We start from the raw sequence: 24,185 nt of genomic DNA, 5'->3' as shown, positions 1-24,185 counted from the left end.
GAAAAACTACACTGTAATGCAATTACTGATTTTCCTATAACCCTGTGAACATAATCAATCGCAGGTAAGTCGTGATTTACTGCAATAAAAACCTAAAAAGGGAAAATAATCAGTGCTCACAAACACCAATGCAAATCATCATCGACATTACAAGGATTCATGACGGATACTGCCCCCTTAAACCAAGCCGTTAGATTTGGAATTCTGGTGGGCCAAGTTTATAACCAGTTTCTATTGTATTTTATACCGACGGGTCAACGATGGGCGACAATACCGGGGCTGGAGTTTTCGGCTCTGGTATCAGCAATGTAATCGCAATGGGGCGCAGTCCCATTGTGTTCCAAGCTGAAATACAAGCCATCATTGACTGTACAAATGTTTGTCTCAAAAGAAACTATAGGTTTGCAAAGATCTGTATTTTCTCGGACAGTCAAGCAGCTTTGAATGCTCTAAAGGCATTCACATGTAGATCAAAGTTAGTGTGGGAATGCATTCTTTCTCTGAATCAATTGTCCAGTAGGAACGAAGTTTCATTGTACTGGGTGCCTAGCACGACAGGGTGCAGCTTCGAGCTTTGTCAGCCCTGAACCGTTCTGTGGTGTTCCTGAGTGCACTTTCAGGATGAAACTGAAAAATTGGGAAATGTCCATGGTAGAATCCAATTGGAACGCCACGGATATTTCCAAGCAAGCGAAAAGATTCATAAAACCCAGTCTAGCAAAAACCCGGGCTATACTGAATCTTAATAAATGAAATCTTAGGGTAATGACTGGCCTGATGACCGGTCACTGCCCAAGTAGGTGTCATCTTGAAAAGATAGGGAAAATCCAACCCTCTGAATGTCGTTTTTGTCAAACTGAAAACGAAACTGCTGAGCATTTACTCTGCAACTGCGGATCATTGCTTAATGGAAAAAATGTTAACATTTGAAAAAGGGTTATAAGAGCCCTTGGGAATTTGGCAAGGTAGTCCTAACAGGGTAATAGACTTTATAAAACGAGTTGTGCCCAGTTGAGACAGTGTGGCACATAAGCCAATGTCCATCACATCTCAATTGTGAAAGAATATTTGATGAATACCAAATAAAATATGGGTCATAACACAATATTCCTAAATAATGGAAGCAGTGGTTAAAAGGCTTTACAGATCAGGAAAAAAAAATGAAAATTTTCTTGACTTCCCTTGACTTCATCCTACCTGTCACACAATATACGAATGCGAAAAATGGCAACTTTGTCAAAGAAAACTCTCAGTCAGCTGATGACTAATTTTGTTCAATAACTACCGCTAACTGAAGCACCGTGGTACCACGAAAACACGCTATCGTAGGCAAACAGGAAAGGGAGCTGTTTTGGGGACTGTTTGAACAAGGGGGCTACATATGCTGTGCTGTTGTCACCATCGTCATAGTTGTCTCTTGGGGCAATCGTCATCAAATGGTTCGTTATAAAGGAAGCAGCTGACGCGCCAGCAATCTCTTCGGGAGGGGTTCGTGTTTTATGGGAGATTCTAGCAAAAGCAAACAACGGCGGCACAGATTTTGCCACGGTCCAAGCCAAAGGTGGTCCCAAGATGAAGATTGAAATGGATGAGTTGTTCTCGGTGCGCTGTGTGATTCTTGCTGTGTGATTCATATGGCGGTGCTGGCTCATCAATAGTGCACGTAATTAGTCAAGCGGCATTTAGACTGGTCGCCGGAATGGTTGCTGTGCTAGACAGAGTAGTAATTAAGCAATACTGTTTGTGGCTGAGTTGGATAAGCTTGTATTGAGCGAGCTATATACACCAAAACGGCACCGGTGGTCAAGTGGAATAGGTACACGTCAGTGGACTATGACAACATTGGAAAGATAGCGAAATGAATTAAAAACAAACAGCAATCCACAATCTGAATTTGGATTTATATATTTTCAATTTATTTTTTCACTTATCTCTTGAATTTGCTAAACCCAAGCGACACAAATAATAATACCGTTTTGATTCATATTACGGACACTTAGGCCTCAGTGAAATATAACTGTTGTTGGCCCACCATCTAAAACGCACTAGTGACAATATCGACAGCACACTGCGCTATTCGCACATAAATCAGATGATGCTTTTCCCCGTTGAATGTTTTCAAACAGCACTGAGCACCGTAAACCCCTCAGCTGTGACGATGCTGGTAAAGTTCCTAAGCGCCAAACATTTCTATAGCAGAAGCACAGGTCAGGAACTGTATAAATATCTCGCGGATAGCACTTCTATGTATGCTGCTTTGAGTGTTTGACTGAATCATGTTTTTGGGGGGCAACTAGCATAAGGCCGAGGCGAAAATATGGCTCAGATTTTCACTTTCTCTGAATGGAAACTCCCCACAGGGGGTGCAAAATAAACCTAGGCCACAGCGAATATGTTGAAATGGAAATGAAAGACCTCCCGGGAAAGAGATGAAAACATAATAAAACGACAAAATCTCTGACGCAGAAAAAGAAGAGCTTGCATCATCTGAGAGCTGTTCTACACATGATTGGATATCTGTCTTATGTCAGCTCAATTCCCTATCCGAATGGGACTTATATGCGATGATCAACTTAAAAAAATAAATAGGACAACTATTTATGGATTCCGACAGGGGAAGATAACAGCTAATGTGAGGAGGATGCTGTCGAATTCTGATGCAAACGAAAGATCTGTCACACATAAACATAAATTTTACGTCGGTTTTAGTTAACATTCTACGTGAGACATCTGTTGCTGTAAATCAGTGATAAACTTCTGACAGATGTTATGCGATCAAGGCAAACATAGGCTGGCCTAGCTCAGCCTAGTAAATTTGGTCTATTAGCTTATATATTACCTTTTTATTTATTTTTTTATTTCACTGCGCAATGGTCCAAATCAACAACTTAGCAGGAAAACTTTTGAAACAGTTTATATTTTCTTTTAAAAAGTTGAATAGGGTGGTCCGTGTTAAGGTTGAAGTTCTGAAAAACGTGTTTTTGTTTGAAGTAATTTGTGATTGCATTCTCCAGCAATTTGTTTTAAAAAATGTTATTATGAACGACTGTTCTCAGGATATTTTTGATCTAACTCGTGAGCTGAGTAAATCGATTTAAAAAATTTAAACTCATGGTGGCCCGGAAGAATAAGTTTTTCTGCATGTGTTCCACAGAAGAATTGCAGAATAACTAATAATACACATGAAATCTTAAAATGCCAATAACTCATGGAGTTCGATTTTTTGGCAGCGAGAGCAAACTCATTTGAGATCTGCTTCGCCAAACTCACTCATGAGGTTTTGATGCAAAATCATTCGCTCACACTCATGCCGTCAAAAATGACTCAATCATCGAAACTCATCGGAAATCTATCAAAACTCAATGTAATTGTTTTTTAATGGTTTTGTTATATTTCTACCAGAAAAACAAGGAATTAGAGCTTTGCGTGAAAAAACTGTAGAAATACTAATCAATGAGTCAACTGGCTATTGAGTTGCGTCATTTACAACTCAAGCTTGAAAAACTTCAAGCATGAGAAATAAGAATTTGACAGTTCCGCAACGCTGTCTGTACAAAACTTTTTGGAGAAATATGAAACAAAAAATTTACTTTGTTTGTTTTTTCATCGATTTTATTATTAATTTATCTGTACTCAGTGATATGAGTCACTTATAACTTCTGAATTTTTCGGTGTTGTTTTATTGTAACTGCTGTTATAGTTGCCATTTACATACAGCAGTATCATTGGGTAAAGAGCTGTGGAGGCCGTGCCATAAACAAGCTTAGATTTAACATTTATCGTGTATGGAAACATTGTAGATATAGAAGTAGTAGTTGTACCAAGCGAATTTCGAGGTTCTGGCCGACTTTTGAGGGGAATTTTCTCAAAATAATAAAAAACTAAGGAGACGGCGTTTGACGAAAAGTTTCCTCAATCTAAGGCGGGAATCGAACCCACACTCCGTAGCACAATACGCCTAAACTACTGACGCCGCTTACGCACGGCTACGAAGTCCACAATTTTTAACAGCTTGAATGGCATTCAAATTTTAATTAAAACGATTAATTGATAATTTATTAATCTTATAAGGTACCCCGGGGCAAGTGAGAATCCGGGGTAAGTGGGGCGTTTCGTCATAGCTCAACTAGGAAAAGTTTTTCATGGGGGTATTCTTCTAGAAAGTTGAAGATACAATGACAAGGAATGTATTTAGTACTAAACATATTGTTATTTTTATTACCAAGTGGTTCATGTAACAGTTGTCAGTTAAGCGCCATTTTCAACTTGCATGACAAATTGTGACACGTTTCACGTTTTGCATTGGCTCGCAAAAAATAAATGTGTTTTAAATCTAATTGCTATCAGTAAGCTATAATTTTTAGTATTATTACAAGCTGCTAACGATAAACCAGTATTTTGTTTTCATTTCATATGAAATTTTCGATGGTCTATCTTACCCCAAAATATATTTGTACTTGGGGTAAGTGGGACCTATCAAAACAATAACCAGAATCAAAACTTTTCGTACACGTTTCATACATTTTGCTAGAGAGTAGCACTAAAACATTCAAACAAATGATTTTCATCAAAAAAGATCAACCTTAAATTACGTTATTGCATAAGAGGGAGAAGAAAAGTGTTATTATTCTTTATTTTTTTAATTATTTTTTTTATTTTTGAAATACGACTTCAAAATTGAACAAACACACAGCTAAAATTTGAAATGCATCATGAAAACGATTACTTTTCTATGTTATTTGAACTTTATTTGTTACTTCTACCAAATTAATTAGTGATGGAAATCGATTCCATCCCATAAGGTGGTTTTCTGCCATGCATATAACTAATAACAAAACATATTTATAATTTCGTCAATTATTGATTGTTTATGTGCTACATTTTAATTAACAACTAATAAATGATATATTTTGACCATGTTTATTTCTTTTTTACGCTTTTATTGAGGAATTTTCAGTTAATATTAAATGTGAGGTGACATATTATTAAATAAAGGGTTTCTTCCTAAAACGTAACGTATTTTATGGTTGATTCCTAATGAACATCAAATATGTACTTAAAATTAAAAATCTATGACTTATCAATCTTATTATTGTAATGGTTGACTTACTGATGTGGATTGACGCATGAAACTGGATGTGTCCCACTTGCCCCGCTTAGCGAGGTAACTGCGTCCATTGGCTCATTCTAAAACTTTCTTCCAAGGATTTCACAATATCGAAATTATTCGATTAATTCCATGCACACACCAGCAAATATGTTGCCAAAACGTGATTGTGTTGTTGGATTTGAAAAATATTGACATTTGAAAATTTTATTGAACAATTTGTTTGAACTATCGTTTTTTTCGTTCCCACTTGCCCCGCGGTACCTTATATTATTCTACCTTTACCTTGTTGAAGAATTGGATCATAAGTAAAAGTGTTCATATTTGATTATCATTTTTTTTTAAATATGAGCTAGATGTTTATTTTAACACCACAGGCGTTTGTGTAAAAATCGGTCTAAAATTTTTACTTGTTTTTAAAATAAATTTTATTTGCATCCTTCAACTGTATTTTAGTTATACTGACGGTATCTGATGTGTAATTATATCATTTTCTTCCGTTTTTGCGAACTCTTAATTCCACCGAGTTCAAAATTATATCAGATTAATTTTTCAAACGCAGTTTTCTACATTCTTGATTTTGATGATGTATTCATTCAGATCAATGGACTTACGTATCATGATAAAAAAATCTTTTAGGTTTGTTCTTCTTATCTGTATTCAGTTCACTTTACAACCACTTTCTCTGTAACCTTTCAGTTATAAACTAGTTATAAATTTGCAATGTTCAGTAAAAATTGTGTGTCATTCTTCCTCCACAACTCCTCCAAAGACCATGTTAATGTTAAACTGATTACAAAAAAGTTAGGCCAAAAAACTGATTTTTCAGATCCTTACTAAGTTTAAACTTTCGTATTGGATTTAATATGCTCAAATGAAGAGTTAAACCAAAAGTGTCTTCAAAGAAGTTGTTTTTCATAACATTTTTAAAAATTTTGTAGAAAGGAGATCGCAGCAAGCAGGGCGCGCGGGCGGCGGCGTTTTGAGTTTTCTGTCACGTTTACTTCGGTTTCGCGTTATTTGTAATTCGGCTGATGAAAAATGTAATCGGCTGATTGTGGCATAACAAATCTTTTAAAAAGTGGTAAAAGTGCTGGTAGTTGGGCCGGTGCAACGCCGCCCGGATAGTTTTTTTTTTCGTTTGTAAATGTGTGTAAAAGTGATAGAAAAACAAGATAGGGGAAAAGCACCAATTTTCGACCCTGTGCTAATTTTTGACCCATTCATACGATTTTGGCCTACTTTGTATGAAAATCCGAAAATTGACATAGAATTTTTGTAGGTCGAAAATTAGTGCTTTCCCCCTAAAGCACATCTGGTTTGGTTGCGAGTTCTGATGGTGCTGTTTAGTGCTTTCCTGACCACATGATTTTTTGTCGTAAAGGATTGTTTATGGATCCATGCTGTCAATGATGGATGTGCATTCCATTTTCTAACAAAACGATTGGAGCTCTCGAACGGATTTGGTGTGTTTGTTCCGAATAATTGCTTATTTTCAATGCAATCTGGGCTAGGGTCCATTTATCTTCTCGTTTCAGAGAGCTAGGAAGGTGGAAATACCTGTGCCCCATATTTGGGACCAATATTATACAATACTTTCATCTCTGATTTACTTGAGTTACCTCAGGGATGTCAACAATCCTTGTTTGCGAATGATACAGACCTCTCTGCCAAAGGACGTAGTCTGCGTGCCATCTGTAGTCGATTCAGAGTTGCTCACTATCACTATCAATGCTTGAAGTTTGCTGATTTGTACAGGCCGACTGCGATACAATTCAGATCATTCTATATCACATCAACATCATGCTGTCTACTCGGTCATCAGTGCATTGATGGCGATAGACTATGGATATCACTGATGGGTTGAGTTTGGGCTTAACTTAAGCAAATAAAATGGCAATTTATCAGCACGATATTTTTGACACTGCTGTAGATGGATGAAAACTATGTGTTGATCACTGAAAAAACATTAATAGCGTGGATATTTACCACATGATCACTCATTCTGCAGTGATTATGATCTAGAGTGCGATGTCGCATCACTGTTGCTGGTTGTCAAATCAAAGTGATATCGCAAGTGATATTGATAGTTTTAGTATATCAGCCATCAGCTGACATGACCGATATTGAACAACTCTGAGTCGATTGCAAAAAAAGTTTGAATAAAATGGAAGATTTCTCTTAATGCTTCCAAAACTTAACTAATAATATCCCCACATAAACCAAAAGCTCTTTATTTGAAACCTTCAAGTAGACATGTTGTCACGATGAGAGGGGTTCCAATAAATTGGTCAGATGAAGTTAAGTATCTAGGGCTCATGCTAGATGAGAATTTAACTTTCAAAAACCACATTGAGGGCATTCAAGCCAAATGTAACAAATATGTAAAATGTCTCTATCCCCTTATTAATATAAAATCCAAATTTTGTCCTAAGAACAAGCTTTTGATATTCAAACAAATTTTCAGGCCAGCCATGTTGTATGCTGTACCAATATGGACTAGCTGTTGTAATACCAGGAAGAAAGCTCTGCAGAGAATTCAAAATAAAATTTTAAAAATGATTCTAAAGCTTTCTCCCTGGTATAGTACCAATGAGTAAAGGACTGTTCATTTCATAAAATGGACACTTTGTTTATGCTATATCTTTTTTATTTATTGATAAAATCGTAATAGGTCTTCCGTGCAAGTGTTCCCTTAGTTATGGGTGTTCCTATAGCTCTGCCAATCGACGTATTGGCTTGTTGATACGCGGAATAGTTGAAAAGAGCGTTCAAATTGCTTTAAAACTGAGGAAATATCACTAAAATTGCTAAAACGTTTCTTACTTGTACCAATAGTTGCGGTAAAGTGTTCCTATAGTGGAGGGTCCCATATGAAAACAACGGATACCGCAACTATAAGAACACAAATAAAAATATACCGCAACTAAAAAAATGTAAACTTAAGTTTGACGAAAAATAAACTCTAAATTTTCATCAAAAAATTGCCCAAAAACGGGTTGATTGTAATATACTCAAAAATAGCAGTTTTTCGCAAAACTAAGTAGAAATGTAAACTTTTGGTGACAGTTTTCACACGATCAGACAAATTTAACTAAATTTGAAGATTATATGTGGATTTTGGGCAACTTGCAAATTTTTCCGTGATTTTATACATGGGTCGAACTTTTGCCCCGCAGATTCGAACTTTTGCCCCACTATGGGCCAAAAATTGTTTTCAAGCATTTATGCAAAAACTAATACACTTCAAAGCAACCTTTTGATAGGCCTAGAAACGCCCTTACATGAAATATTGAAATAGATTTTATCTTCAATTGGTTCCATGCAACGAAAGTTTGACCAAATATTACAATATTCACGTCGAAAAACAACAAATAGCCATAACTTTTCCAAATCTCAATCAATTTTTATGATATTTGGATTGAAAGTCTCTTACTTGAATAGCATTAGAACCACCATGACATTTATAAGATTTGTTTTGAATTGAGCTAGAAATCTTAAAAAGAAACTCTTACCCCACTTTACTCTAGGTATGTTCAGATTCCTTTTTCCACAAAAAAAAAGTTTTCGTAGTTTATGAACGGCCCCAAATCACTTTGGCTCTCCCGTAACAATATTTTACATTGGGAATTATTTGAAACTAAGAATCATTTTTAAAAATACTGAGTAGTTTTAACGCTGATTCATAAATTGTGACTGGTGTGTATATTTCCCACAATTTATTGATCAAGTATTTTACTCGAAAATCTTAGCCAAATCCGTATAAATACGCATATATCTCTCAGAAATATGTTTATTGAATCTGTAAATCAAGCGTGTGCTAGAATAAGGGCGTAAGTCGCATGATCGATTTCTATTCATCGATCCTCTCTTCTGTGAATAAAGGTGACAAAATGCTTACAAACTTGCATCTTGTCACCTTTATTCACAGAAGAGAGGATCGATGAAGAGAAATCGATCATGCGACTTACGCCCTTATTTCAGCACACGCTTGAAATGTTGTTTAGGGCCCAATCTCTCACCGAAAATCTTTGAAACCAAATTTAAAACGTCGTTCCTAGCTGAGCGTCAATAGCCACACGACTTACAAAGTTGGCCAAAAATACAGCCCAAATAGCTTCAAAAATTTTTTAGTAATATTGTTGATTCCTATCGCGATCAAGGGCTATTTTACTGAGATAAAAAGCCTTGAAATGGCTTAACACTATGTGTTGCTTATCAGTAAAAACGATTCTGTGATGTTTTGTGATAAGTTTGATAATATTTTTGTCTTTTAAAATCAGCTGATCCATAAATTGTGGGTGATTCAACTGCGTGGGGTGACTGTATCTAACAACTTTGTAGAAAACATGAAAAATGTTAAAAATCTTAGTTAAAAGTTATGAACAAAAATGTTTGACGAGTTTTATCATACAATTTGTGTACATTCTGTTAAAAAATTCATAACTCTTTCACAAGATTTTTTATATTTTTCATGTCTTGTACAAAGTTGTTAGATATCTTCAAACGCGTGTTTTCGCTGAGCATCGCACCTCTCTATCTCGTAAAGTAAAGGAATTATCAGTCAAATTCCTTTCGATAAGGCTTATTTGTTTGATAGTAAAATCCCATGCAAAGACGCTCATAGAAAAAAGTTTTTGTCAACTGTCAAAGGGACAATATGGTACTTTCATGATTTGTATGATTTGTCTGCGCCATTTTTCGCCAAAGCCAGTTATAGGGGCCCATTCACATACAACGCAACGGCATATATTTCAAAAAAATATAAGTGATAGAAAAATCGTGTCTCCGACAAAGTTGTTTCAAATGACCAATTCTACAATTTTGCTGAAGACACAATATGTCTATCTAAATGTTATGAAAAAATAGTTTTTCTATCTCACAGCTAGGTGGATTAATCATAAAACTTTTTGCATCAAAAGATGCGCTGTAATATACCAAGAAACTTCTCCGAACAAACTGTATGGCTAAATTCAACGGTTTGAGCACTATTCATAAAGCGTATGAAATCGACAAAATAAAACATAGTGCATTACTCGAAGATTTCAGAGTGTCACAAGGCTAAGGAGGCTAATTTCGTGCCGAAGTACCTCAACCCCCGAACATACTGAAACTGCGGCCAATTGAAATGTACTGGGCCATCATGAGGCAGGTACTTCAGAAGCATCCTAAGGAAATGAAATCAGAGGAAGATATGAAGAAAAAATGGACTGTTGTGTTATGTTATGTTATACCGGACCTTATGAGTAATGAGAAGAGAAAAGTTCGTGCATTTGGATATGGAATTGAAACTGAACAAAATAAACATCGGAAAATATTAACATAACAAGTTTTTTACTCCCTGAAAGTTTGAAGATGATTGGGTTGAACGTGCGATTTTTGCCGAATATTTGTGTGTGTGCGGTGGAAGTGCTGTTATTCAACATGTTAGAATTTGTAGTGCTATTATAATGCTTATATGTATCGTATGCCGTAAACATAAAATCTCTGGCTGTATTATTCGATTTTATACACAAAATTGTTTGAAGTTGATTCACTATTGGTACATCAACCTTATGGTTTCAGAAAGAATGGGCACAACTTTGATCAACAAATGGGCACAACTTTCATCAACGAGAACCATAGTATTATTTCCAGCAAACCAACATTTTTACTATTTTGTAGTTTTCTTTGAATGCTACAGCTTTGTTTGATTTGTTTGATAAACTAATCTTTTGCATTGCAAATTTCGATTTTGATACCATACTGAATTATGATTACAACTTATGTAAGTTGACTTGATTTACCGTTTCTTAAATTTAAATAGTTTTATTAAATTTAAATAGTTTCAGATCCATAACTTGTTTTTTAGAATATGATTGCAAAACTATTCACAGCTGAAAAATATTGATGAAATACGATGCAAGCATGACGAAAAGGCATCTAAAATGTTTCACAAGTATGATAAACCCACTTAAAAGTACGATTATACCGAAAAATTGAAGAGCTATGAGAAAAAATATGTAAATCCAGCATTTATCGTCAAGTTTACATAAATTTTCTTTTTTTCCTTCATATTGACTTTAAAATCTCATCCCTATTGCCATAAAGCCTTTTCAGTTTCCCCAAAGGTGCACTGAAACAGTTATCATATTAAACCTTCGCAAATAGTTAAATGTCGGTGCGACATTCCACGATCAATACATTTCATACAGTTATTGACGTCATAATCCTGGTATTTCAGCGATCCAATTCTTTTGTACTTCCGTGCGATGCTTCTACAATATGAAAACACTAATAAATAATTAAATTTGAAAACAACAAAAAAATATTTGATTGAATTTAACGTTGTTGCTGCGCACGAAAATCAGTTGCATTGTTATTCAATGCACGGAATCCTCAAGTAGACCTGTTTGATGTTTCAGGATGTTGTATTTAGAAATAATAAACACATCCTAATGATGAAAGAGTACACACGACACCGCAAAAAGACAAAAATGTAGACTTGTGATTTCAGTCACAATCGTTCTAACATGACCCAATCTCACCCCCATTTTCAATGTTTTAGACACCGTACCGAAAAAAATTGTTTTTTTTTTGTGGAAAAATACAACAGATTCCGGAAAATACGATTGAATTGTATTGAAATGACGTTCGACCTTCTGCTAATATAACCATAGAGGTTAAAGTACATGCGTTATACTTTGCACAGGAGAAATTTAATGTTGTTAGTTTTCTCTAGTTTTCAACATACAAGTTTATTGATATATCAAACAAAGACTACTATTTCTAAAAATGTTATGTGTAATAATATGTTCCCTAACATATGAATTATAAATTTTAGTAATATCAGCGTTGTTAGCTGAATTATTTCATACATAATAATTTTCCGTTTTGATTCAATCACACCCCCTAGACCCATTGTCACCCCCATCGACGGTACCATTCGTTACCATCAATAATATCATTTTCGATACATTTTTCTGTAAGTAACTGTCGATTTTGTTTTTCGCCCATCTAATTTTTCATTTGATCGCTGAACTTGCTGACCTTCTCTCTCAGTTACCCAAACGATGCTCCCTATGTGTAATCTTACCAGATCATGGTTCAGTAGGACATTTCTCGAAATAATTTCAGAAGCAGTGCCAATTTTACTGCCCGACTCTAGACCTTTTATTTGCATCCACTGAGGCGAAACGCGTAGTTTTGTGCGAAAATTGGCGTCGCATCCGTTCGCTTTCTCTACTCCTATATAAAACTAGCAGAGCGTAGTCTCATGGAGGGAAAAATGTTAAAAGTCGTCGCAGCAATTACCCGCTGCTGGCAACGGTTCAAATTTGTTAATTCATCCCTTGCAAAACAATGTTTATAATTCGCTTGGACACTTACAGTGGCAAAGAAAGGCAAAATGTACCTTCTCGCCTTGGGCAGAGGTTGTCCTTCAAGTTCACTTTTGCAATGGTCCGCTGACAGTAATGGAAGGAAGCTATCGGCTTCCTGGGTGCGGTTAGGCTGATGGAAAATCAATTATCGTAGTGAAAGTTGAAAAAAGGTGTGTACGGAGCACTCTCGGGTTCCTTTTACCGATTATTTGAAAGGATGTAGAGCTAACCGGGAAAAATAGGTGCGGGATATGTCTAACCTCGTTTGCTTATATAGTGGCCTGTCGGTTTTAATCTATGTGATGCAATTTCATATTTTAATGATAACCAAAGCAGGTCGAAGAAGCTGGAAAAGATCATGATTTGTTGTTCTAAAGGGAATAGCTGTTGATCATAATCAGTTATTGATTTGTTAGAGATAAAAGATCAAAATAATATCAAAAATTAGTAATTGAACAATATTTTGTTAAAATCATGTAAGATCAATATAATGTCAGGCAAGCTTAGTGATAGGTCAACAAATCAGTACTTATTAAAATATGATCTGATAGATGACGAAGAAAAAAAACCAAAAGGTCGACAAATAGCATCGAACTGTTGACCTTCAAATTCTGGAACCGAAATGCTAGACATAAGTAAACTATACCTTACAGATGGAAGAGACAGGAAATAAGAGCATCAAATTATTCATTTTCTGGGTCTGGACGTGCTCTCCCAGTGTCACACTGTTTAGACACGCCAGTACAACTGATGAACACTGGTTACTAAAGTATGTTTTAGGCTTTTTTACTATTGGTTGTTAACAATGTGTTTTGTTCTCTTGACGCTTTTTCAAAATTTGAGATAATTTTCCTAAAACTAGATAGAAATTGTAATATGTTCCTATCTAAAATATCATTTCTCAATCAATTTTTGCAAAACATGACATATAATTTTCATTTGCAATTCATATCAGTTGAAATTGTCTTCTTACGTTATTTCAAATGTTTCCATTTATATGTGAGTGTTTAAACACTCAAGGCTCCATTAAATTTTGGTCCAAATGATTAGAAAAAAATATGTTGTACTCTTATGAATGAACATTTTGTGGAGATGTTCTATCCAGGCGATCAATTAGATGAATTAACCCTCTAATACCCAAATTTTTATTTTCGATTTAAGTATTATTTTTCGTTATCTAAAATCGTTCTAAACACGTTCTAGGCATTTATTTATTTTTATTCACAAATTTTTAAATTTTGGTTTTTGATTTTTATAATTTTTATTTTTGAACATCCCTAGCTTTTTTCATTTTTTCTTGAAGCCTTTTCTAGTTGTTGATTTTTGGCAATAATAAAAATTTAAATTGTTACGGTATTTTTAAAAATATTAAATTTTTAATTTTTTTTTGGAGCGTATTTTATTTTCCGTGTAACTAACGGAAAAACAGGTTTGAAATGATGTTGATACCACCAGGCTCTTCGTTTGTGATAGGTTAATCGTAGAAAAATATAAAAGGTACGATTTTTTATATTACAGGTTAAATGAAGCCCAGGCATTTGTAGGTTATATAAGAATGCAATTTTTCAAACAATTTCTAAAAATACAAAAGAGTTTCAAAAGTCATAAAAAACTTTTCTTATATGCGTGTTATGAGTCAAGGTATAAGCCAAAAATAAAATCATTTTGATTTCCGAGCTACGAAAAAATACACAGAATTCCGAAGTGTACCCCGCCTAAAGGCGGGGTTGGGTATTAGAGGGTTAAGAAGTTTAGAAATATTTCGAGTTTAGATCCAGATTTCAAATAGGTTTCGTCGGTTGAAAACCTCTATAATAAATACAAATATGTGTATATTGGTAAAAGAACCATAATGAACCTTCTTCAAGGAAAATACAAAATAAATGCAGAAACAAACAGTGTTATGCCACTGAAACCATCGCTCATCTTCATAATAGTTGCACTTTGTATACATTTTTCTCCAGTTTCCAGTTTATTGCTAACACATTTTTTCATTGTTGCACGCAGCCAAGCTCTTCAACTGCGTTCACATAATTACCATTTCATGAGCTTTTCTGCGAATTTTACTACCGTTTTAACTGACATTGACCGTTGTTGTCCGCAAACTCGCCCACTTCTCGACAAAGAGCTACTTTCTTATAAATCTTCTCCCTGATGCATCCTATATCCTTCCTTCCCGCATGACATCAATTATCGTTGCTACAATCTTGGAAGCCACTCTCATCACCATAATTGCCACAGAACACTCCCAGTTAGCCTGCTTGGCCATCCATCTGTGACCTTCACCCATTTCCCTTCCCCTCAGGAAGGGGTCGTTCGTCTTCCAACATTGTTAGGGAACTAGTTCCACACCGCTCAAACAGTTTTCCTTCCTTCCCAACACAGGAAATGGCTACTAACTGGCTGTTTTGTCGGATTCGTCCATCAGGAAACGACTCGTGCAGATCATCATTATTTTGCCATTACCACTACTCGGCTGTCTGTCGGGCTCCAGTCAGTGGTCAGCAGTTTATGCAAGATGTAGTCGTTATGGAACGCTAACATCCGATGGAATGATCCGTGAAATGGTGTGGTTTTTACCGCTCAAGGATTCACATATTATCCCTCCATTTGTTGTGATTTCAGTGATGGCTGTTACTGGTGATTTGCTTAATATTGGTCGGATGTGGACGATGTTTTATTCGGTTTACGTATTTTATTAGAATTTACGAGGCCGATACATATTGTATAAAAAAGGCTATGAAAAATAGTCAATTGCATACTCAGTTAATAACTGTGGATGTGTTCATAAGAACAGTAAACTAAGAAGCAGGCTCTGTCTTTGTAACGGAAGTAACGCCAGAAAGAAAAAAAAAGAAGAAGTTTTAGGCCTGTTGACGAATTTGTTCCGTTTCTTGTTGATAGAATTAACAAATTCATGACTTAGTAGTACTATGGTTGTGCATATATCGATAATATTGATATTATGGGGTCAATATTAGGGATGGTACATAAATTATGTCACGCTAATATTTCAACTTTTTTTTTACCGGTGGGGGGGGGGGGGGGTCACGTTTTTTTGTATGCGTCCTCCGGAATTTTTGTGAGGCTTGTCACGCTTGGCTTGACCACCTCCCCCCTCGCACACTGTAGCCGTTCCTAAAAAAAAACGTGATCTAAATTGTTTTGACCTTGAAAACATGATTTTTGTACTATAGTGTCTTCGGCAAAGTTTTTCCATAAAATAAACGCTATTTTATGAAAGTGTCAATTTGGTGATTAATCCACCTAAAAGTGAGAACGAAATTTTATTCTTCGTATTTATGAATTTAAAAATAAAGTTTACTCGGGAAAGTTGTAGGCAATATTATGAGAAACAACTTTGCTGAAGATACCGTATGCATATCTTTTGTTTTTCATGTACATTTGTGGAGTTTTTCGTGGAACACCCCTAAAAATCACTTTTTTCACGATAACTTGGTTGGATGATTTTGTACAATTTTCAATTGTTCTAGTGTTAATTGTTACTTGTAAAAACGCATAATTTTCTCGAAAAGAGCATATTTTTATCTCACATACTTTTCGAGTTATTGAAAGATTTATATGAAATTTTGCTCCTTTTTGGCACCGGCAAAATGAAAGAAGTATCTTCAGTCAAAAAAAAAATTAACATCATTATATTCTGAATCTGAACATAACCGAATTCTTGAATCTTCGGAGTTTTTTTTGCAAAGGCAATATTTTTAAAGGAACTTATTCTAATCTTCTTTTGGAAATTCCAAGTGAACTTGTTTGTTCAATTTATTGAACAAGTGAACTTGTTTGTTTAATTTATTTCAGAGGGAACAACCAAATCAAAATTCCAATTTATAAGTTCTAATTTTAAATCTTTCACAAATTGTAGAGTTTTCATAAATATTGTCTCCTTTAGATATTCGACTATATATTTATTCAATAAGAACATCTAAAAAAATAACTGAACATGTCAGTAGTTACTTATCAAATTGTGTTTATAAATCTGTCAGAATTCCTGCATTGAACTTCTAGATTTGCCAGTGATGAATCAGCAAGCTATGTGAGAATTCCACCAATGAATTTTACCGAAATTTTATCCCGAAAAGTTAATAAACATATCTAAAAAATATCTTAAAAGAAGAAGTACGATTTTTTGAATAATGGATATAGTTCTGCTTAGAAATATTTGATAAATTTCTTAACCATCTCAAAAAACATGTTTTAAAACTTCTCTCTGAATGTTTTTATAAATGTGTAATTTCGCCAAACATTTCTATAAAGATGATACTTAAATGGTAGAATTTTTTTCAGATTTTTAGCAGATGGAGATTTCAGATGTACCTCATGAAGAAATTCATTCCAAAAATTGAGAAAAAAATGCAAGGTTTTTAAAATAATTTGAGTTTATATTTGTAGTGAAGTTTCTGGAACAATTCTTTGAAAACAAAAAAATCCAGGATGACGCAGTTCTTTGAAAACAAGTACTGCTGGAATTTGGATATATCCGGTAGGTTTCCTTTCGAGAGCAAAATCAACACAGATTTAGAGTTGTTGTGGAACTTATAAAATGACGAAATTATGCAAACATATAAAAAAGACGCTATGGCGATTTGAATATTATTTGCCGTAGAAATGATACAGCTAAAAATATGTAAAGTGATAAAAGTTTTTTATTGTTGGAATATGAAATATTGAAATGTTAACAAAATTAAATCAAATAAATTAACGAGTCAACGGATTTAGCTGATTCTTTCACAGTTACATTCTTGAAGTGTTCCGACGTGTTTGTGTGTATGAGAAGATCAGGACATTCACCGGAGAAGTCGGAAAACGAGAGTGAACGGATCAGTCATTTTGCATGGAACGTTTCATGGCGTTTTACTTGATGGCAAAACGAAGTTTGCCTGGACCACTAGCTATATCATAAATATGTTTATTATTTAAGAACAGGATTGGAGTCCTATTGTGCCTTTTCACAGATTTTATTTTTCGATAAAATTGATTGTTAAGTTCTTGTTTGAATGTAAGGTTCATTTATCATTTGGCATTGGCAGAAATTAATTTTTAATTGCTTGGAAACTTGGAATAACAATTTTATAGTTACGGGTTGCTATTAAAAATAAATTTATAAAACTTAGAAAACAAATCATTTTTGTAATTCAATAGACTCTTTTACACAATTTTAAAATATAATAAATTAATGCTGGATCACTTAACCGTGTGCAGTATTTGATCTTCATGATTCAAGGAATAGTTTCACCGAGGGTTTTGCGTCGTCCGATTGATTTTGCTGACGGATTCGCGCGTATTTTCGTTGCAGGAGAATTTTTTCCCCTGTTTTGGAGCGCCTTGCTGGGTAGTGCTTTGTGAAGCCCAAGCAGGACAGTTCGGTTTTGCGAGTTCTGTTTAATATTTTGACCTTGACGCTTGCTCCTGTGGGAGCGGGTGACGAGGGCAGGATCAAACATGTCGCGCGTCGGTCGAGTGAAGTGAAAAAGTTCCGCGATCGGTTAGTTCTGTTTGATCTTCGACCTTGGCAGTGCGTCAAGAAAGCCCGAGCAGTCGTCAGCTGTTTTCCCTCTCGAGTCGTGCGCCTATTTTCTCTGAGTGCTTTTATATAGCCGAGCAAACGAGTTAAGCTGAAAGTAGATTGTTGCTGCTCAGTCAAGGATGACGGATCAATTGGTGAGCTCGTTTCATGCTACTATTTCTAATCTATAAAATATGTATGAATGCACATTTAACCGATACAACGGTAGGACGTAAATATGATTTTTCAACAAACTATGAATGGTTCGTCACTGTGAGTGTCGACATAAACTCTAATTCATGAAGTATTTATGTTTAACATTTTTTTGTTTTCAAAACACTCATTTCTTTTTATCTTTATTTTTGTAATTAAAAAAAAACTTTGAATGGTTCGACACTACAAGTGTAGACTTGCGAAAGGTTCACTTTATTCAACAAACTTTGGATGGTTCGCCACTGTAAGTGTCGGAATAAGAATAAGAGTGTTCTATGATGTTCCAGACAATCGAGTTTTTGTTTCTTTTCAAATATGTAAAATATAATAACACATGCTTGCGTCCTGACAGCTGTAGGAATGTTACATTTAGGTATTTGTTCAACAAACTTTGAATGGTTCGTCACCTCAAGTGTCGGCATAATTTTCCTCTACATATAAATTGTTAATATCAAATGAAAATATTATATTTTCATAAAAGCATATTTATATTTCACAAATAACTAGTTATCATGGTCTAACCACTTATCGAAGTGAATCCTTTGACCCAACGATCCTCCCCATTAACAAACATCCCTCCCAGTAACCTTTGTGGAGATGCAGAGGCAAACACGGTCTCCAAATAGCAAAGATTACACACTAGCATTCCTTCCCTCAATCCCACCTGACTGCACCTGGACGTGGCCGGCGCCGTTATTGACCTGGTATAAATAGAGGCACTGAATTATGCACACTGAAGAAGATTATGGCCAATCCCAGCCGAACTTCTAGTTGATTCTTTGTGCATTTTCACTGACTTCGGTCAATCACGGAATAGCAACCATTGATATGTGTAGTCAGTCTAAGCTAAGCTAAGCTAAGCTATTCATGATTCAAGGAATAGTTTCACCGAATATCTAAGAAATCGAACGAAAATAAGATACTTCATAAAACTTCCGAGAAGTATGTTTATTTTTCTCACAATAGTTGGACAAGTAAGTGACAGACATATTTATATGTAAATCACTAAAATTTCAAGCATAAAGATCAAACAAAAGGATGAATATCCAAATTGTTTCTCAGTAATTCTAAATCTTTTTAAAAGTCGTTGACGCAACTAAATCCCATAAAAATTAGAATATTTTTGGAAGCACATTATCATGCCCTAGGAAAAAGATAACCTTCACTAGTTTATCCGAAAAGCGCAAAATTAAAAACGAACAAGCAAACATTGAGTGAAAATAAGCTATTGAAAATTTCCAAAAATCATTTAGGAATATGTGTTTTTTGTCGAAAACATCGTAAGTAAGAAAAGAAACGAAAATAATTATTTAAAAAATGTATATTCTCCAGGGAAATACTGGGAAAAACCACAAGAGAATAAGATGTTATAGCAATATATATAGTCCATCATAGCAATCGATTCGTGCAGTTTTTTTTGCATTTTTATTATTTTCGGTGAAGTTTTTCGCATGTTTAAGAGCTTAGTTCTAATTTTACATTGGAAGTTATTTGGTTATAGATGTAAACAATTTTTTCCTGTGTTTATTAGACTTTTTATTGCTAAAAAATGTTCAAACGATTGATTGTTAAATGGGTTGTCAAACATTTTATTTTTTAGTAATTGTTAAATACATGTATTATTTCAAATCTGTAAATTCAAACAAAAGCTTTACAAACTATTAAAGCAGTGTAATTGGAACGTGTTCCGTAACGTAAAAAAAGTCACTTGTCATTATAATGGAAGAAAGGTACAGTTATTTTGACTTATTTAGACTATTGTTTTGAATCAAATTTAAATTTATGAAACTACCTCGACCTGAAATCTTTTAGAACTCCCTCGATCTGAAACCATTTGATGTGATTGCACTATTCAAGTGCATATAAGAATGATGTTTCGAACACCAGAATGTATGATTTTCAAAATTTTAGTACAGTGATGTCGATAAACGGAGTTTTTAAGTAATCAAAAAATTAAATCGGCTCCGTAATGCCTCAAATCACTTGAGCTTTATTAAAAATAATAATAACTAATAAGATAATTATGTTAATTCTTCATAATAATAAATAATTGACTGTATTTGTAAACACCCCATACCAGTTACCGGTATTGACATAATTCGTTAATGCAGGCCTGTCCAACCTTTTTGTATCATTTTCGACATAAAGGGCTTGTGCGTACGCAGTAATAGTCCGATATGAGAAATTTTTAATTCAAATGAAAGCTCTGTTGTATATCTATCTTATCCATGAAGTAAACTTGAAAATTATCTTTTATTCTAAGCTACCGATGCAAATAAGGCGAATAAATCCTGCGGCCCGCGAGCTTGACTGTTTTCTGCCTTTGTTTAAATCGCTATCAAGAGATTCGAGTTTTTAATTATAAATCATTATTAAGTATTAAGCATTTGTTTGAGGTAAAAAAAAAACATATTGGACTATTCTTGCGAACGCACTAGCAAACCATCTGGAGTGTTAAGTCACCATGGCTATTTATAATTTATAATAATGGTAAATGAATCAACGTGCAAAAAATTCATCGATTTGTAATAGTTCTTGAATCTTCAATAATATATATTTTTAGTCATAATTTGTAGAAGCCCCTAAAATCTGAGGGCGCGGGGGACATGGTCTCCTCGGCCGCCCTGTTTGGGATCCTTACTAAGACATTTTTCCGAAGAAACCATTACTTTTCAGTTTCATAGAAAAAAAATATCTCAACATCTACGCGCAGCTCTCCAAATCAAATTTGATTTATTGCTAAGAAGATACGAACAAGTTAGTCACATATTGCTCACTGGAAGTGATTCCTTGCTGCCATTCCCAAATGTTGACAGGCTCCATGAATAAGGTGACATGTTTGCCTGTGTGCTAGGAGCAAACAGCGACTATTACGCTCTGTGTATAATCATGACTTTATTGAGCGCGTTACATATTGTCGTTTGGCAGGCAATAAATCAGGATATCACACACTGTTTAATGGTCTATTTCGACCCGGTTGGACATTGGCCTCACTCGCAATTAAGCTCACTCTTTGCAAAACCAGCGCTTTTGTGTTTTAATTGCTTCCCACCCGGAATCCCTCTAAGTAAGCCCGGTTTTTATCCCCCAGCATGTGTTTGTTCTGATTTATGAAGCTTCGGTCATCGTCCCAAGGAATAATGTCCGACACGAACGAGATTGCAAGCCTGTAACAAGCACATATTGAACTGAGCTATAATACCTTGAACAATTATATATTTGCTATTATCTATATATGTAACCTTATGAAGATCAAATTAAGTTACACTGCGGAGAAAAGAAAAAATAGTCTCAATCACCAAAATACCGCTATTTACAATATAGGTTTGCTTAGTCGATTACCTTTTTTCAAAGCACGTAAAGTTTTGAGATATTGACTGTTCAAAATGTAGAGTTTGACGATTTTAGCCAACTTCCATGCAAGTTTACCAGCTTGTTAGACGATTTATTGGCCTAATATACCACAGAGTTTTAGCTTCATGTGGTAAATAATTCTCGAAGTTTATTTTTTCATGATTTAGAAATGCATAGAATTTTGTCATATAAGAGAAACCAAAAATTTTGTATCGATGGAGCAAGCATGTTGAAAAAGTCGATTTAATCTAAATTTCCATTAAAACCAAATAATATCTTAAGTTGGAGTCCTATTCTGAATGTTTGATGGATAAGACCACTAAAAAGTTTGAAAAATCGAACAAAAAATTTTGTGTTAACGTCACTCAAATCAATGTTTTAAACGAGTCTGGCGACCTGTAGATAAAAAAAAATGTGGGCTTCGTGGTTAGTGTTACCAAGCATTCAGCCGCATCGAGTCAAGGAGTATGGGTCGGCAAATCGTCCACTGAAAGCAGTAACATGTCGGTGTCTTAAAAAAAACTGTGACATGCAGGAATATTTCTGAGAACGGCATTAGATTCAGCAACGCAAACTTTACTAAAGCTTTTTACTTCTTAGAGAATCGGTAACTATTTTCAACTTAATCACTCTTCGAAAATATTCACCTAAGTATTTTTTTTTCTATTCAGAAGAACTCAGAATCATCAAAGCGACTTTTTCAAATACCGGAAAAAAATCTGGATCAGTTTTATGAAGAGTTTTTAGTTGGAAAACAAACATCAATACCGGGTACCCCCGTTGATTTGACCACATTTAATCTGAACATTTTTTAATTTGTACCCCGGTAATTAACACATTCAGATTTGGCTCACGGTTTCGCGCATGTTTTCGTCGCCGGAGATTTTTTTTTCCTGTTTTTAAGCGTCTTGCTGGGTAGTGCTTTGTGAAGCCCAAGCAGGACAGTTCGGTTTTGCGTCGTCCGATAGATTTGACTCACGGTTTCGCGCGTGTTTTCGTGTCCAAAGATTTTTTTTTCTGTTTTGGAGCGTCTTGCTGGGTAGGTATATGGAAGGCACAAGCAAGACGGTTTGTTTTCGGGACGCCAAGAAGTTTTGCTGTCAATATCAGTTTTGTGTTCAGTCGAGGATGGATTACACAGCGTAATAAAAATGACATTTTTGCGTGTCTCAAGAACCAGATTATGTGTCTCTAGTAGATTTGGGGTTGCTGAATCTGATGCCGTTCTCAGAAATGTTCCAGCACGTCACAATTTTTAGCTACAGGTCGCCAAAGTTGTATAAAACACTGATTTTATTGATGTTTACATACAATTTAAAGTATGATTCATCAAAAAAATTTGTAATCTTATCCACCAAACATGCATAATAGGACTTGAACTTTCATTTTAGATATAATTTGGTGCAAATTGAACGTTTATATTTTGATTAAATCGATTTTTCCAACATGGTTGCTATCTCCATACAAAATTCTTCGTTTCTCTTATATGACAAAATACAATACTTTTCTAAACCGTCAAAAAATCACTTTTAAGCACCGAAAATATTACGAACTCTTATGATAAGTGATGTTTAATGCATGAAGTTTGAATTCTGTGGCAAATTAAGCAAATAAATTACCATACAGCTGGCAAACTTGCATGCAAGTTGGCTGATATAGTAAAATTTTGCATTTTCAACAGGCAATATTTCAAAAACTAGACGTGCTGCGATATTTTTGAAAACGGCAATGGACTCAGCAATCCTTAATTAAGTCAATAGCGGTATTTTCATGCTTGAGACAAAAACGTGTTCCGCAGTGTTACCAACTGGTGAGTTCGTTTCATGCTTGTGATAACACATATTTTCTTGAAAGCGTAACTTTTAAGTAATTTTAAAACAAACTTTGTATGGTTCGTCACTATAAGTGTCGGCATTATGCTATTTTCTTATACAATTTCAATATACGTATATTTGTCTCTTTTAGGCATTATTAAAAAGTATCTTTTGAATTGTTCGACATTGTGAATGTTGACGTATTTTTTAAAACTTCTACCATATCGAGACAAAATGCACAGTAATACTCATATGTAATTTTCAAACTAACTATGTATAGTTCGTCACTACAAGTGACGGCGTTATTCCTGTTTCATATAATTTAAAATATATACATGTAATTTTCAGTTTTCGTCATTAATAAAAACATCTTTTGAATTGTTCGACATTATAGATGTTGAAGTATTTTTTAAAGCTTCTACCATAAACTTCTCGAGACAAACATACAATACTAGCTTTAAATATGAGTCGTATATTTCCCCCTTGTCCATGGATCGCATCATCGAACAGAGGTGAGTCCCAGATCTTTTCCTCCCTCAATAATAAACACCCTTCCCGTGATGATTGTGGAGATGCAGAGGTATTCTCGGTCTCTAGAAGCAACAATCATTACACCCTAACATTCCTTCCCCTTCCCAACTGACTGTAAGGACTTGGCCGGCGCCGTTATTGATCAATAATATAGGAAACTCCCATCCCTTATTCATTTGGATCGTAGTGCAATTCTTACCAGTTCCGATCAATCACGGAGTAGCAACCATTGACATATACAGTCAGTCTATGCTATGCTATGCTATACTACCGGAAAAAAA

The 24,185-nt window shown here is 34.9% G+C and overlaps 1 protein-coding gene across 1 annotated transcript in view; it reads right to left on the bottom strand.

The window, feature by feature from the left end:
* Positions 1–24,185, bottom strand: part of LOC5573016 (four and a half LIM domains protein 2) — a 245,164-nt gene that overhangs the window by 203,569 nt on the left and 17,410 nt on the right. The gene's annotated exons all lie outside the window — the stretch shown is intronic.

The sequence above is a fragment of the Aedes aegypti genome, chromosome 2 (assembly GCF_002204515.2).
Source record: "Aedes aegypti strain LVP_AGWG chromosome 2, AaegL5.0 Primary Assembly, whole genome shotgun sequence".
In the NCBI taxonomy this organism is placed as follows: Eukaryota; Metazoa; Arthropoda; class Insecta; order Diptera; family Culicidae; genus Aedes; species Aedes aegypti.
The sequence above is the reverse complement of the archived record's forward strand: the minus strand, read 5'-3'. Positions and strand labels throughout refer to the sequence as shown.